The 12612-nt window shown below is 48.2% G+C and overlaps 1 protein-coding gene across 1 annotated transcript in view; it reads left to right on the top strand.

Moving 5' to 3' along the window:
- The first annotated feature begins 601 nt into the window (after window positions 1-601).
- Window positions 602-12612, top strand: part of ADAR (adenosine deaminase RNA specific) — a 38439-nt gene continuing 26428 nt past the window's right edge. The window contains exon 1 of the mRNA XM_070396754.1: window positions 602-682. The gene's annotated coding sequence lies outside the window, so the exon portion shown is untranslated. The remainder of the gene's footprint in view (window positions 683-12612) is intronic.

Here is a 12612-nt window from a genome sequence, read left to right as displayed (position 1 = left end):
ACAATAATAATAATACTCATAAATGTGAAACGAAAGTAAGAGTTGACTAAGTTTTGTGTAAATGCAAATATGGAGATGGCTTCTGAGGGGGAGACAGCGAGGAAGGATGGGACCACTTATAAGTAGAGGAAAGTTACTGGTTAATATTGTAGTTCTTGGGTTGGGGTGATGGAGAGGTAAGGGGGTGTGTTCATCACATAACTTTTAAAATAATTTAATATAAACGGGCTTCCAAGGACTACTGATTATAGTGCATTACTAACTGATTCTGTGTGCTTGCGGGCCATCTAGATCATGTGTATGGTACCCACACACCTCCCAGGCCTTCCGGCCCAGCTGCGTTATAAAGGACTGAGGCGTTTAACCAGGGCTCTGAGCAAACATGCACCCAGGCACCCCCTCCCCATCGTGCCCACGGAGCCACTAACAGACCCGTGAAAACACAGGGAAGACGGAGCAACGACGTCCCGGCTTAACTAGGACGCAAACAAAAGAGGGAGGGATCACGTGGTGCGCCTCCCACGCGCGGCGCGCCAGTGATGTCACCAAGCCGCGCCCGGGCCTTTGATTCCCGGCCGAAGGTAGAGAGCGACGTGGTGGGGGCGGGCGGGCGGGCCGGGGGAGAGCCGGGCGGCCGTGGCAGCTCCGCCGTGGGCTGCGTCCCGGAGAACTGCAGGCCCGGGTAAGAGCTCGTTTCCTTCTTCGCCATCACCCCGCCGGCCGGGCGCCCGGCTCGCGCCGCCTGTCCGGGCCCGGACACGGATGGGAGGGGTGGCGCGTGGGCTCCCGCGTGGGTTCCCCCGTGGGCTCCGAGGGTGGTCGCGGGGCCGGGTAGGGATGCGGGGTCTGGGGGCAGCGGCCGGGCTTGCAGCCCGGCGGGGAGGCGGGCGCCGGGGCCCGGGTGGCGGGTGCCGTGCGCCGTGTGCGCGCCCGTGTGTGCGCGGCTGCGGGCAGCAGAGGCTGCGCACGGATGCTCGGGCGCGCGTGCCAGGTGGCGCCCAACAGTTGGGTACCAAAGGCCCTGGCTCCCCTCTCGCCTCGGGGAGTGACTGGATTGCGAGGCACCGGGACTGGCCCTGCTGCGCGCCTCCTGTGCCGTGTCGTCCTCGCGGCGGAGGCCCGCGCCGCACCCCGGGGGTAGCACCCGCCGCCCCGGCCCTGCCTGACGCAGGGATGGCGTAGGCGGCCGCCGTGGGGGGCCCACTGCGGGGTCACGGCTGCAGCGCTCCGCTCCGGCCCGGCCCTGGTGTGGGAGGCCTCGTTGCGTCACCTCCCCTTCCTTCACCTGCTGGGCTTGATGCTGGCGCCCATTAGACGGTAAGCCGGCCGCAGGTGCTACCCGAGTTGGTGTCAGAGTTGGGGGAACTTGCCTTTCAAAGAGAGACACCTGTCGTTGGATTTTAAACGCGGTGGGTGGTTTGCAGAGGGCGCAGAGTCGAGGCAGCTAAAGGAGGATGCCGGCCTGCGCTGTGGCCGTGGCCGTGGGCTGCGAGGGAGGCCCGATTTGCTGGAATAGGTCATTGCAAGCAGAAAACACAGGAGCATTAAATTGTTGAGCAAATGAGAATGATGATGCCAACTTCTTTCTTTACCAAAGAAGGCTTGTTCCCATAGCTTCAAAGGTCCTGGAATATTCTTTTCACTTTTTCATTCTTTGACAAACAGTTGAGTGGTTGCTGGGGCAGGGGGGGCGCAGGGAAACAGAGGGAAGGGGCATGAACTTTGGAGCGGGGTCCGCCCTCTACCAGCGGCGTGACATTGAGTGAGCCACTCTTCTCCCACGTGGTCTTATCTACAAAAGGAGGGTAATTATGTCTACCTGGCAGGGTTGTTGTCAGCATTTGAAGTGTCTCACTATTAATAGTAAGGGCACAGCCCCCAGGCTCTTGAACGTGCTCCTTCCCTCTGAAGGTTTCCCATTGCTACAGCTGCCTGAGAAACGGGAACTTTTTGCTATTTTGGATGTTTGCTATTGCGCCAGATATGATAAAGCAGACTTGGTGGGCTGGGCGGATAGGTGCGGGTAGGTGGAAGGGTGGATCTCAAAACATATCATCTCTCTACTAGAGACCTCAACATTTTAGAACTGGAAAGAGGTTAAGGCCTCACTTTATTCGTATTAATTATAGCTTTTTTTCATTGAGCACTTGTTAGGTGCCTTACACTGTACCAAGCACTTTCCAGGTGCTAATTAATTTAATCCCAACAGCAATCCAGAGCAATAATTTTTATCCCCATTTTACAGATGCAAAAAGTGAGTCTTGGCCAAGATTCTGATTCTAGCTAATGACAGAACTGGAACTTGAACCCGGACCCTCAGGCTTGTAGTTTGGGTCTTGTTATTTTTCAGTGGCCAGAGTCCTGGAAATGTGGTCCTTTGTCGTGGGGGAAGGGGGGCATGAGCAGAGTAGAGGGCCAGTATTTGCTGCAAGAATAACATCTCAAATTGTCCAGTGATAAATTATCTTTTATTTTGCCCAGCGTTGTCCAGATGTGAAACCAGATTTGGCCTTTTCACCCAGAAAAAAAACAGGGAAGGCTTTTGGGCACACAGTGCCAGGATCATGGGCACACAATACGTATTTGGTAAATGCCCGTGGAAAGAAGAAAAAATCTTAAGGTATTGTTATTCCTGCCAGAAGGAGACCCATTGCTTAATACACAAAGGCTCCCTTAAGCCCAGCTGTATGTAATATAAGCATCTTTCTGATTCGTGGATTTAAAGATTTAAAGCTGTGTTTGAGGCCAAGATTGATATTGTTATCTGTGACCAACTGATTAGAGTTTTAAGATGTGTGAACAACAGGATCTAAGCTTTTGGGCTTCTATGGTGATCTCTTGAGATACAGTCGTTTATTTCGCTATAACATCTGTTAGACTTGGACCGTAATGGCTACAGCTGCTTGCGTTAACTGGAGAACACTGGATGAATGTTTGGTATCGGGGATAAAGAGTTCAAAATACTAGTTTGTTGCAAAATTAAATATTTGGGCAAGATCTGTGACTGGTGTACATTAATGTGGGAATAGCAAAGTGGGTTTAAGTAGGTAATATTTTTAGTGTTTTTGATATTTTCTGTTGGCTCTGTGTGAAGATGACTTAAGGCTGTGTGGTGAATTATTCGGAACTCACAAGGTTTATAGAACCCATCCATACCAACGGCGACTTACACACCAAAGAGCTTTTGTTGCTGCTTCTGTGTCCTCTCGGACACCTGGAAGCCACCTGTTTCACCATCTTCATCAAGCTTGATGGGAGAAACCCTCTGACATAACCCATCCTCCCTTTTCCTCTGTACCCCGCCACTACCACACGCACAGTGAAGTACTTTCCCCAAAGGGGGTATATTAGTCTAGTTGCAAATGGCAGAAAACCAATGTAAACTAACAAGCAAAAATGGGTTTTCATATATATATGTGTATATTTTAATTGATTTCAGAGAGGAAGGGAAAGGGAAAGAGAAATAGAAACATCTGTGATGACTGAGAATCATTGCTTGGCTGCCTCCTGCATGCCCCCCACTGGAGATTGAGCCCGCAAACTGGACATGTGCCCTGGCTGGGAATCAAACCATGACCTCCTGGTTCATAGGTTGACGCTCAACCACTGAGCCACGCTGGCCGGGCTATTGTCCCCTCTTTGATCATTTAACTAGGAGATAACAAAGATGAGCTTCAGGCATGGCTGGATCATGAGGCTGAAATGAAGTCATGAGGACTCTCTTGGCCCTGCCTTTCTCTCCTCCTTTTGGTTTATTAGCCTCAGTCTCTCCTGCTGTTCTCTCTACACATACTGGAAAGTCTGACTACTGGCAGCCCCCAGCCTATGACCTTGGAGCTGTCTTCTAGCATTGTAAGCTAATCACCGTGGACAGGTAGATACTAGTTTGTTGCAAAATTAAATATTTGGGAAAGATCTGTGACGGATGGGGCAGGTCTGTGCCACAGGCCCACTCCTGGAATGAAGGAATAAACTACCTTTCTATAACCACATGGGATGCGAAAGTACAGAAGTACTCCGCAGGCAGAAACAGCAGATGACTACCCTAAGCGTGTGTGTCTACAGGCATGTGCTTGTATGTGCACTCGTATCCCACTTCTCTGAGGCCCTTCCAGAGCCTTCCAGCTGAAATGAACCCACTGCTGTTTGTCGTTCACACACTTGTTCTGTTGTGGCATCGATCGTGTTCTCCATCCCTTCCCGGCCTTTGCATCTGCCCTTTGGGCTGCCCTCCCCTAGATGCCAATGGCTGTCTTCCTTGTGGTTTCAGGTGAGGCCTCTCCTTCCAGAAGCCTTCCTTGGCCTCCATCGATGAATTAGGCACCCCTTCTCGGTGCTCCCGTAAACACCTCAACACAACTCAACCGTGGGTTTGATTTGTGTGTTCGTTGTCCAAACTGGTCAGTTCTCTAGACTGAGAGCCCTCAAGAGCAGAGGTGGCCTTTGCTGTGTGTTCCTTCCCTCCCATGCTCAGCTGCCATGCCTTTTCTTCATAGCACGTGCAGCCAGTTGACATGATATGTTTATGTTTATTGCCTGTCTTCTCACTAGAACATCAGCTTCATGAAAATAATAGGAAATGAATTTTCATTTGTTTACTGCTGTATCGCTAAGGCCTAGGACAGTGCCAGGCACATAGCATGTGCTTAATAAATGTTATTTAACAAATGAATGAAAATCTGCCCACAGCGAGAAAATGCTGGCATGGTGTTGATGAGGACTCCGATCTACCTGATACAGTTCTCCCTGTAAATGTCCCTGAACTCGGGCACCACGTGGTCCATCCTCTACATGTCCGTGGACTCGGGCACCACGTGGTCCATCCTGTACATGTCCGTGGACTCGGGTTCCACGCGGTCCATCCTGTACATATCCGTGGACTCGAGTTCCACGCGGTCCACCCTGTACATGTCCGTGGACTCGGGAACCACGCGGTCCGTCCTGTACATGTCCCTGAACTCAGGTGCCACGCGGTCCATCCTGTACATGTCCGTGGACTTGGGTTCCATGCGGTCCATCCCGGAAGGGCAGACCCTCTCCCCCAGGTGCATCTGTCTGAACCTGCAGAGGCTGAGGGTCAGGCCCCAGGAGAAGCCCCTGGAAGTTCCTCCCCGTGAGATGTTGGACTCCCTCAAGCCTTTCCAGACGACAATGGGTTGTAGGCTTTTTCTATAGTTTGAGTCTTTTTCCTTGTTTATTTTTTTTTAATCATTTTCTTGAGCACTTACAATATGCCAGACACTGTTCTAAACCCTTTATAAATAACAACTCATTCTTTGACCAGGGTTTTGGGATCAAAGCTTGTGCACTTCCAAACATTTTTCTTTTTAAGTACCAGAACACTCAAGAAAGGCTAAGTAATAATAATAATAATAATAATAATAATAATAATAATTAATAATTCCAGGTTAGAAAAGTATAAAAGAAATGAGACCTCTCCATCCAGCTCACCTCATCCTCCAGAGGTAGAGCTACTGATAATAGCCTAATGTGTGTCTCCTTCCTGACTTTTTTTTTTTTTAAATATATATTTTATTGATTTTTTACAGAGAGGAAGGGAGAGGGATAGAGAGCCAGAAACATCGATGAGAGAGAAGCATTGACCAGCTGCCTCCTGCACACCCCCTACTGGGGATGTGCCCGCAACCAAGGTACATGCCCTTGACCGGAATCGAACCCGGGACCCTTCAGTCCCCAGGCTGATGCTCTATCCAGTGAGCCAAACCGGCTAGGGCCTGACCTTTTCTTAGGGTTGTACGGTTATAGCTACTAATAAAATAAAATATTATATATATAATTGGGTTGTTGCTTGGTTTCCAAATGAAGCCACGTTCTACATGCTGACCTGCACGTTGCCTTTCCCAAAGCTGCTTCGGGGTGCTTCCGCTGCCCCCACCACTGCTCCCCGGGCCAAGCCGCCCTGCTTGGGGGGTGCAGAGCTGGATGGGGACCAGCAGCCCGGAGTGAACTCTGCCCTTCAGCCGCCCTTCCCGCTGGCCCAGGGAGGTCCAAAATCTTCCTGGTGATTGCGGTGCCTTGCAGAACGCCATTCACGTCATGCTCACCTCCCAGCAACAGCAACTGAAGGAGGTGGGGGGTTCCCATTTGTTTCTTTTAACACAAAAGAAAAGTTCTCATGGAAATACTGTGAAGACTTGAGGTGACAGGCTGCTGTTTAACCCCACGTGGACCCCCAAACATCAGGCCCCTCCCTCTTGTAGTGCTTGGTCCTGATTGGCTTCCCTAAAACGTGAATGGCAGTTTACACTGTGATGCCCGCCCACTCCACTGGCCCTCTCTCTCCCTGCCCTTTCAGGGACTGGGTATGTTAACTGAAAAAGGAAAATCTTAGCTAAATTGAAAAATGGCATCTCATTTTAATTTGCAGTTTTGTTATGTTTAAGTTTGAACTCTTTGCATATGCCTATTAACCATTTTTATCTTTTTTTTTTTTTTTTAATTTCCTTCGTTTAAAATTTTTGTCTGGTCCCTTGTGTTATTTTTATAAATTATACAAAATTTCAAAAAAAAAAAACAACAAAAAAAAAAGTTTGTTAAAAGGCAAAAAAAACACATGAGTATATGCTCATTATTAAAAAAAAAACAAAAAAACTTTATTTGCTGTGAATATTTTTCCAGTTTTGTGTTTGCCATATAATTTTGGCTTTATCATCAAATACACATATTTTTCATTTTTATATAGACATATTTTGTGTTTTTTTCTTCCTTTGCGTATAAGCTTTAAAATGTTTTTTCCTCATTCTGTATTCTAGTCTTTCATAGTTAGCTTTTTGACCTATTACTTTAAAAAGCTGATTTTTAGTTTTATTTCAGATTATGACAAGATATTTGATGAAAATATTAAGTAATGTTTTACATAAAATCAGTTTGAATTAGATAATGGTCTGTGTTTCATTTTAAAGATCTTTGCATTAGTGCAAACATGACATATTTTTCCTTTTTAAAATAATTGATCAAGCCCTAGCCAGTTTGGCTCAGTGGATAGAGCGTCGGCCTGCTGATTGAAGGTTCGATTCCAGTCAAGGGCACATGCCCAGGTTGTGGGCTCGATCCCCAGGAGGGGGTGTGCAGAAGGCAGCCAATCAATGATTCTCTCTCATCATTGATGTTTCTATTTTTCTCTCCCTCTCCCTTTCTCTCTCAAATCAATAAAAAATATATTTTAAAAAATAATTGATCAAAATATCAAAGCTTGCTCCACGAAACTGAGCTTCAGGTACATGTGTACTTCTCATGATGATCTTAATGTTCTCAGCATTTCCATAAATTGCTGCATGAAAGTGTTAATCTGCGTCTGTTGATCTGGTTTAAGGAAGTATTCTTGTTCTGCTGAATGTGTGTGTAGCCCAGATGATGAGTGGTAGCCAGGATGATGAATTTAGCCTCTTCCCGTGCCCTTACCCCATTGTTTCCCTCTTTTTGCAATAAATAGCACATTTATGTGTGCCGTTCAGTGGATTTTGACAAATATATAGTCTATCCATTTAATCACCATTCAAACCAAGAGAATAGAACATCTCCATCACCCCAGAAAGTTCCCTCGCGTGCCTTTGTAGTCACCACCATCCTTTTAGGGCCACCGCTGTTCTAATGTGTATCGTCGGCCGTTAGTGTTGCCTGTTCTAAAATTTAAAGTAGATGGATTGTACTTTGGTGCGTGGCTTCTTCCAGCGAGGGTAAGCCATGTTGCATGTGTCAGTATCTTCTGCATGAATTTACCTCAATAGTTTATTCATTCATCAGTTAGTTGATGGACATGGGTTTGTTTCCAATGTGAGGCTATCTATACTAATGAAAAGGTAATATGCTAATTAGACTGGACATTCTTCAGACAAAGCCACCGCGGCGGGAGGCAGGGGAAAGCAGTTAGGGGCAATCAGGCAGGCAGGCAGGTGAGTGGTTAGGAGCCAGCGGTCCTGGATTGTGAGAGGGATCCCAGATTGGAGAGGGTGCAGGCTGGGCTGAGGGACTGCCACACACGCCACCCCCCCCCCTCCACATACACACACACACTATGCACAAAGGGCCTCTAGTTAAGAATAAAGCTCTATGAACATTATTATTGTTACCATCATAACCATGTTTAAGGTACAATTCAGTAGCTTTACGTTTATTCACATTGTGAAACATCTCCAGAACTTTTTCATCTTGTAAATCTGAAACCCTGTCTCTATTAAAAAGCAACTCCCCATTCCCTTTCTCCTACTCCTGGTTCTATGGCAATTCTTGTACATCTTTTTATGGCCATTTCTTTTCATTTTTCTGTATCAGGTGTACAGTTGCTGGGTCGTAGGGTAGTTATGTATTTAACCTTAGAAGAAACTGCCAAGCAGTTTTCCCGTTGCTTGTACCATTTTACATTCCCATCAACAGTGTGCACGAGTTCTAGTTGCTCCATATCCTGACCAATACTAGCTATCTCGAGTTTTTTATTTTAGCCATTCTGATAGTTGGGAAGTGGTATCCTGTGGTCTCATCACATCATATTTTAATTTGTTTACATGACTGTTTCTATTACCATACTGAGCTTCGTAAGGGCAAGTTTTATGCAATATGTATTTATATTTTAAAATATATATTTGTTTTTATTTAAGAGAGGAAGGGAGTGGGAGAGAGAGATAGAAATATCAATGATGAGACAGAATCATTGATTGGCTGCCTCCTGCATGCCCTCCCACTGGGGATCGAGCCCGAAACCCAGGCATGTGCCCTGACTGGAAGTCGAACAGTGACCTCCTGGTTCATAGGTCCACACTCAACCACTGAGCCACGCCAGCTGGGCTGATGAGTACCGTCTACAGCCAAAGCACTGTTCTGGGTCATGGCGTTACAAGACTTGTTCTGCTCAGGAAAGAAAGACACTACAACTTAAAAGATCATACAGACGTGTCACTACAGCTAGTGCTAAGGATTACGAAAAAAGCTTCCTACAAGGCCACAGGACTGCTCTGTGGCTGTTGGGCAAACGGGTGGACGTGCCTTTTGTGCAGTGTGATTAGGGCAGGCGTGGCCATGGAGTGGGGGCACACTGCAGACCTTGTTATGGACTTGAGCCTTTATCCAGAGAGCGATGGGCAGCCACTAATGGGTTTACAGAAAGGAGATGGGAGGTAACCTGGTCGTGTGTGAGAACATTTTGGAGGGGGCCAGGTGGGTTCCTAGAGTGCAGATTCCATTGTGAAGGCAGCTATGGAACCCCCAGCTGGCACTGAGAAATTGCATTTTTTTAATTGCTGATTTTCTGAATGAAAATGTAATAATATCACCTTTTCGTGGCCTTAATTGTTAGTGTGATTGGACATCTCACCAAATGTTTGATGGGCGTTTGTGCTTCCTCTTTGTGGATTGCCTTTTACTGACTGCACTTTCAGTGGGGAGCTCAGTGCCACGGCCAAGAGCACCCACTCTGGAGTCAAAGCGCCAACTGTTACCTTGAACAACCTCTATAGCTTTGTTCTGCCTTAGTTTCCTCTTCTGTAACATGGGGACAGTAGTCGTGCATATCTTTCATAAGATGGTCATGAGGATTAAAAGATAAACTACTGCTGACCCACAGGAGCACTGTGTATGTGTGTACTATCTTGTCTAAGTATGTGGGCTTTATACATTATGTACATACTAGAGGTCCAATGCACAAAATTGGTGCAAGAGTAGGCCTTCCTTCCCCTGGCTGCCGGCACCGGCTTCCCTTGCAGCCCCGGCTTCGTCCAGAAGCCATTCATGTTCTGGAGGACAGAAGTCAGTATCACTGGGCCAAATTGAGGTGTCACAGGGCTGTGCTCCTCCCAGAGGCTCTGCTAGGGAAGATCTGTTCCTTGCCTCTTCCAGCTTCTGGTGGCTGCCTGCATTACTTGGCTTGTGGCCACATCAATCCAGTCTTCAAGGGCAGCATCTTCAAATCTCTCTGCACTGTCTTCACACGCCTTCTCCTCTGTGTGTGTAGATGCAAGTTATTGTGGACTTGCCAATGCTGGAGGTAATGCTTTTAAATATATGTGTTAGGCCCTGGCCAGTGTTCTGAGTGGTTAGAGCTGCACCATATGGTTGCAGGTTCCATCCCAGGCCCCCCCTTAGGGCACATGCAGGAGGCAACCAATGGATGTGTCTCTCTCGCATCAATGTTTCTCTCTCCCTCTCTCTCCTCTCTCTCTCCCTTTCCCTCACCCTCCCTTCCACTCTCTAAAAATATCAATGTAAAAAATGTCCTTGGGTGAGGATTAACCAAAAAAAAAAGATTGATGTTAGGAATAGCAGAGCCTTGTTCATTCCCTTTGGAAAGAAGACTGTAAACACCAGGAAATGGCTCTGGGTCAGTGCCCAGAGAATCAGTTCTGCAGGAGCCCTCAACCTCACCCCTCTGTCCCCTGGTCTCCACTCAGTTTCCAGTTCTCCAGCAACAGGGAGACGGGCGGCGTACATTTCCTCCAATACTATTATGAAGACAGAATTGAAAAAAGGAAGACGAGCCTGGCTGGTATGGCTCAGCGGTTGAACCAGAAGGTCCCTGGTTCCATTCCCCGGTTCCTGATCAGGGCTCATGCCCAGGTTTTAGGCTCAATCCCCATTGGGGGCTGTGCAGGAAGTAGCCAATCGATGATGTTTCTCTCTCAGTGATGTTTCTCTCTCAATGATGTTTCTATCTATCCTCTTCCTCTCTCTCTCTAAAAATCAATAAAGGGAAAAAAATTTTAATCCTAAAATGCCTTTTTTTTAAAAAAAAAAAAAAGGAAGACAAAGACGAGAGCTGTGAGAAAAAAGTTAATGCAGCATATTGGTTGCTTAGTAAATTGATTATTTAGAGAATTGGCCATTTGGGAAATTGGCTTTCTGCAGTTAGCTGTTGGTAAAGTCGGCCTGTTTCCCTAGAAAGCACTGCAGAACTCGGGCAGCGGCTGCCGGCAGGCCTGCCTGCAACAGGCTGCACGCGTCCCCGCTGCTTCCTACAAGTGTGGACCTGGGAGCATTGCCCTGGAAGGAAGGTGGGACTCAGCCCAGCCACTCACAGGCTGGGTCTGAGAGAAGAGGGAGAGAAGGAAAAAGTGAGTGGGAGGCCCCCCTTTGGACCCTGACTCAGCAGAATCTCTCTGTTCTGGTCAGAGCCGAACTAGAGGGCAGTCAGGTGGTATATGCCAGACCAACCTAGCATAGGAGGGCAGGTGAAGGGTGTCAGAGCTTAATGCATAAAACCACAAGTTGCAGGGTCATCTTGTGGGGTTATTATGAGGCTAAGTGTACATTAACTGTTTAAACTTAATGTAAAATATTCAGCAGTGGCCTGTTAGCCATTGTTAGTATTGTTTTGACACTATTACTAATATGATAGCCTTAATATATGATAACTAGAGGCCCAATGCACGAAATTTGTGCAAGAGTAGGCCTTCCTTCCCCCGGCTGCCAGCACCGGCGTCCCTCTGGCACCAGGAACCCAGGCTTCCCTCGCAGCCCTAGCTTTGTCCCGAAGGTCTTCCAGAAGGACATCTGGTCTAATTAGCATATTACACTTTTATTATTATAGATACCTACTATCACAATGCCTGGTTGCTTATCTTATCTAATAAAAGAGAAACATGCAAATTGACCGTGCCTCTGCTACACTCACAAGCCACGCCCACCAGCCAATCAGAGCAGCTATATGCAAATTAACCCAACTAAGATGGCGGCAGGGAGCTGGAGCAAGCAGGAGGCTTGGTTTCCCTGGCGATGGAGGAAGCCAAACTTCCCGCCTGCCCTGGCCAGCTGTAGCCTCCACTAAAAGCAACAAAGCTTCAATTATAGAAGATAAATAAATCCCAGATACCTGCTTCCAGCCAGCCTCCACTAGGAGCTTGGGTGGCTGGGGGCCATGGCCAGCCTGCAAACAGCCATCAGCCCCTCACCCAGTTGGTCACACCCTCATGGGGTGAGGGTCTCCGCTGGGGGGCTTGGCCAGCCTGAAAACAGCCATCAGCCCCTCACCCAGGCTGGCCAGGCACCCCAGCAGGACCCCCACCCTGATCCGGGACACCCTTCAGGGCAAACCAGCCGGCCCCCACCCATGCACCAGGCCTCTATCTATATAATAAAAGGGTAATATGCAAATTGACCCTAACAGAACGACTGGGAATAACTGGTCACTATGACACACACTGACCACCAGGGGGCAGACGCTCAATGCAGGAGCTGCCCCCTAGTGGTCAGTGCTCTCCCACAGGGGGAGCTCTGCTCAGCCACAAGCCAGGCTGATGGCTGCCAGTACAGCGGTGGTGGTGGGAGCCTCTCCTGCCTCCTCAGCAACGCTAAGGATGTCCAACTGCAGCTTAGGTCTGCTCCCCACTGGCAAGTGGACATCCCCCGATGGCTCCCAGGCTGCCAGAGGGATGTCTGACTGCCAGCTTAGGCCCAATCCCCCAGGGAGCGGGCCTGAGCCAGCAGGTGGACATTTCCCGAGGGGGTCCCAGACTGCGAGAGGGCACAGGCCGGGCTGAGGGGATCCCCCCCCCCCAGTGCACAAATTTTTTGTGCACCAGGCCTCTAGTAGATAATTACAAAATACCACTTTTCTTTTTTCATTTATCGGATAATTTGGGGTACAGGCACTTAACCACTTTTGGA

Source organism: Myotis yumanensis, unplaced genomic scaffold (genome assembly GCF_028538775.1).
Source record: "Myotis yumanensis isolate MYYU_CA2020_CCGP unplaced genomic scaffold, mMyoYum1.0.hap1 SCAF_17, whole genome shotgun sequence".
Classification (NCBI taxonomy): Eukaryota; Metazoa; Chordata; class Mammalia; order Chiroptera; family Vespertilionidae; genus Myotis; species Myotis yumanensis.
The sequence above is the reverse complement of the archived record's forward strand: the minus strand, read 5'-3'. Positions and strand labels throughout refer to the sequence as shown.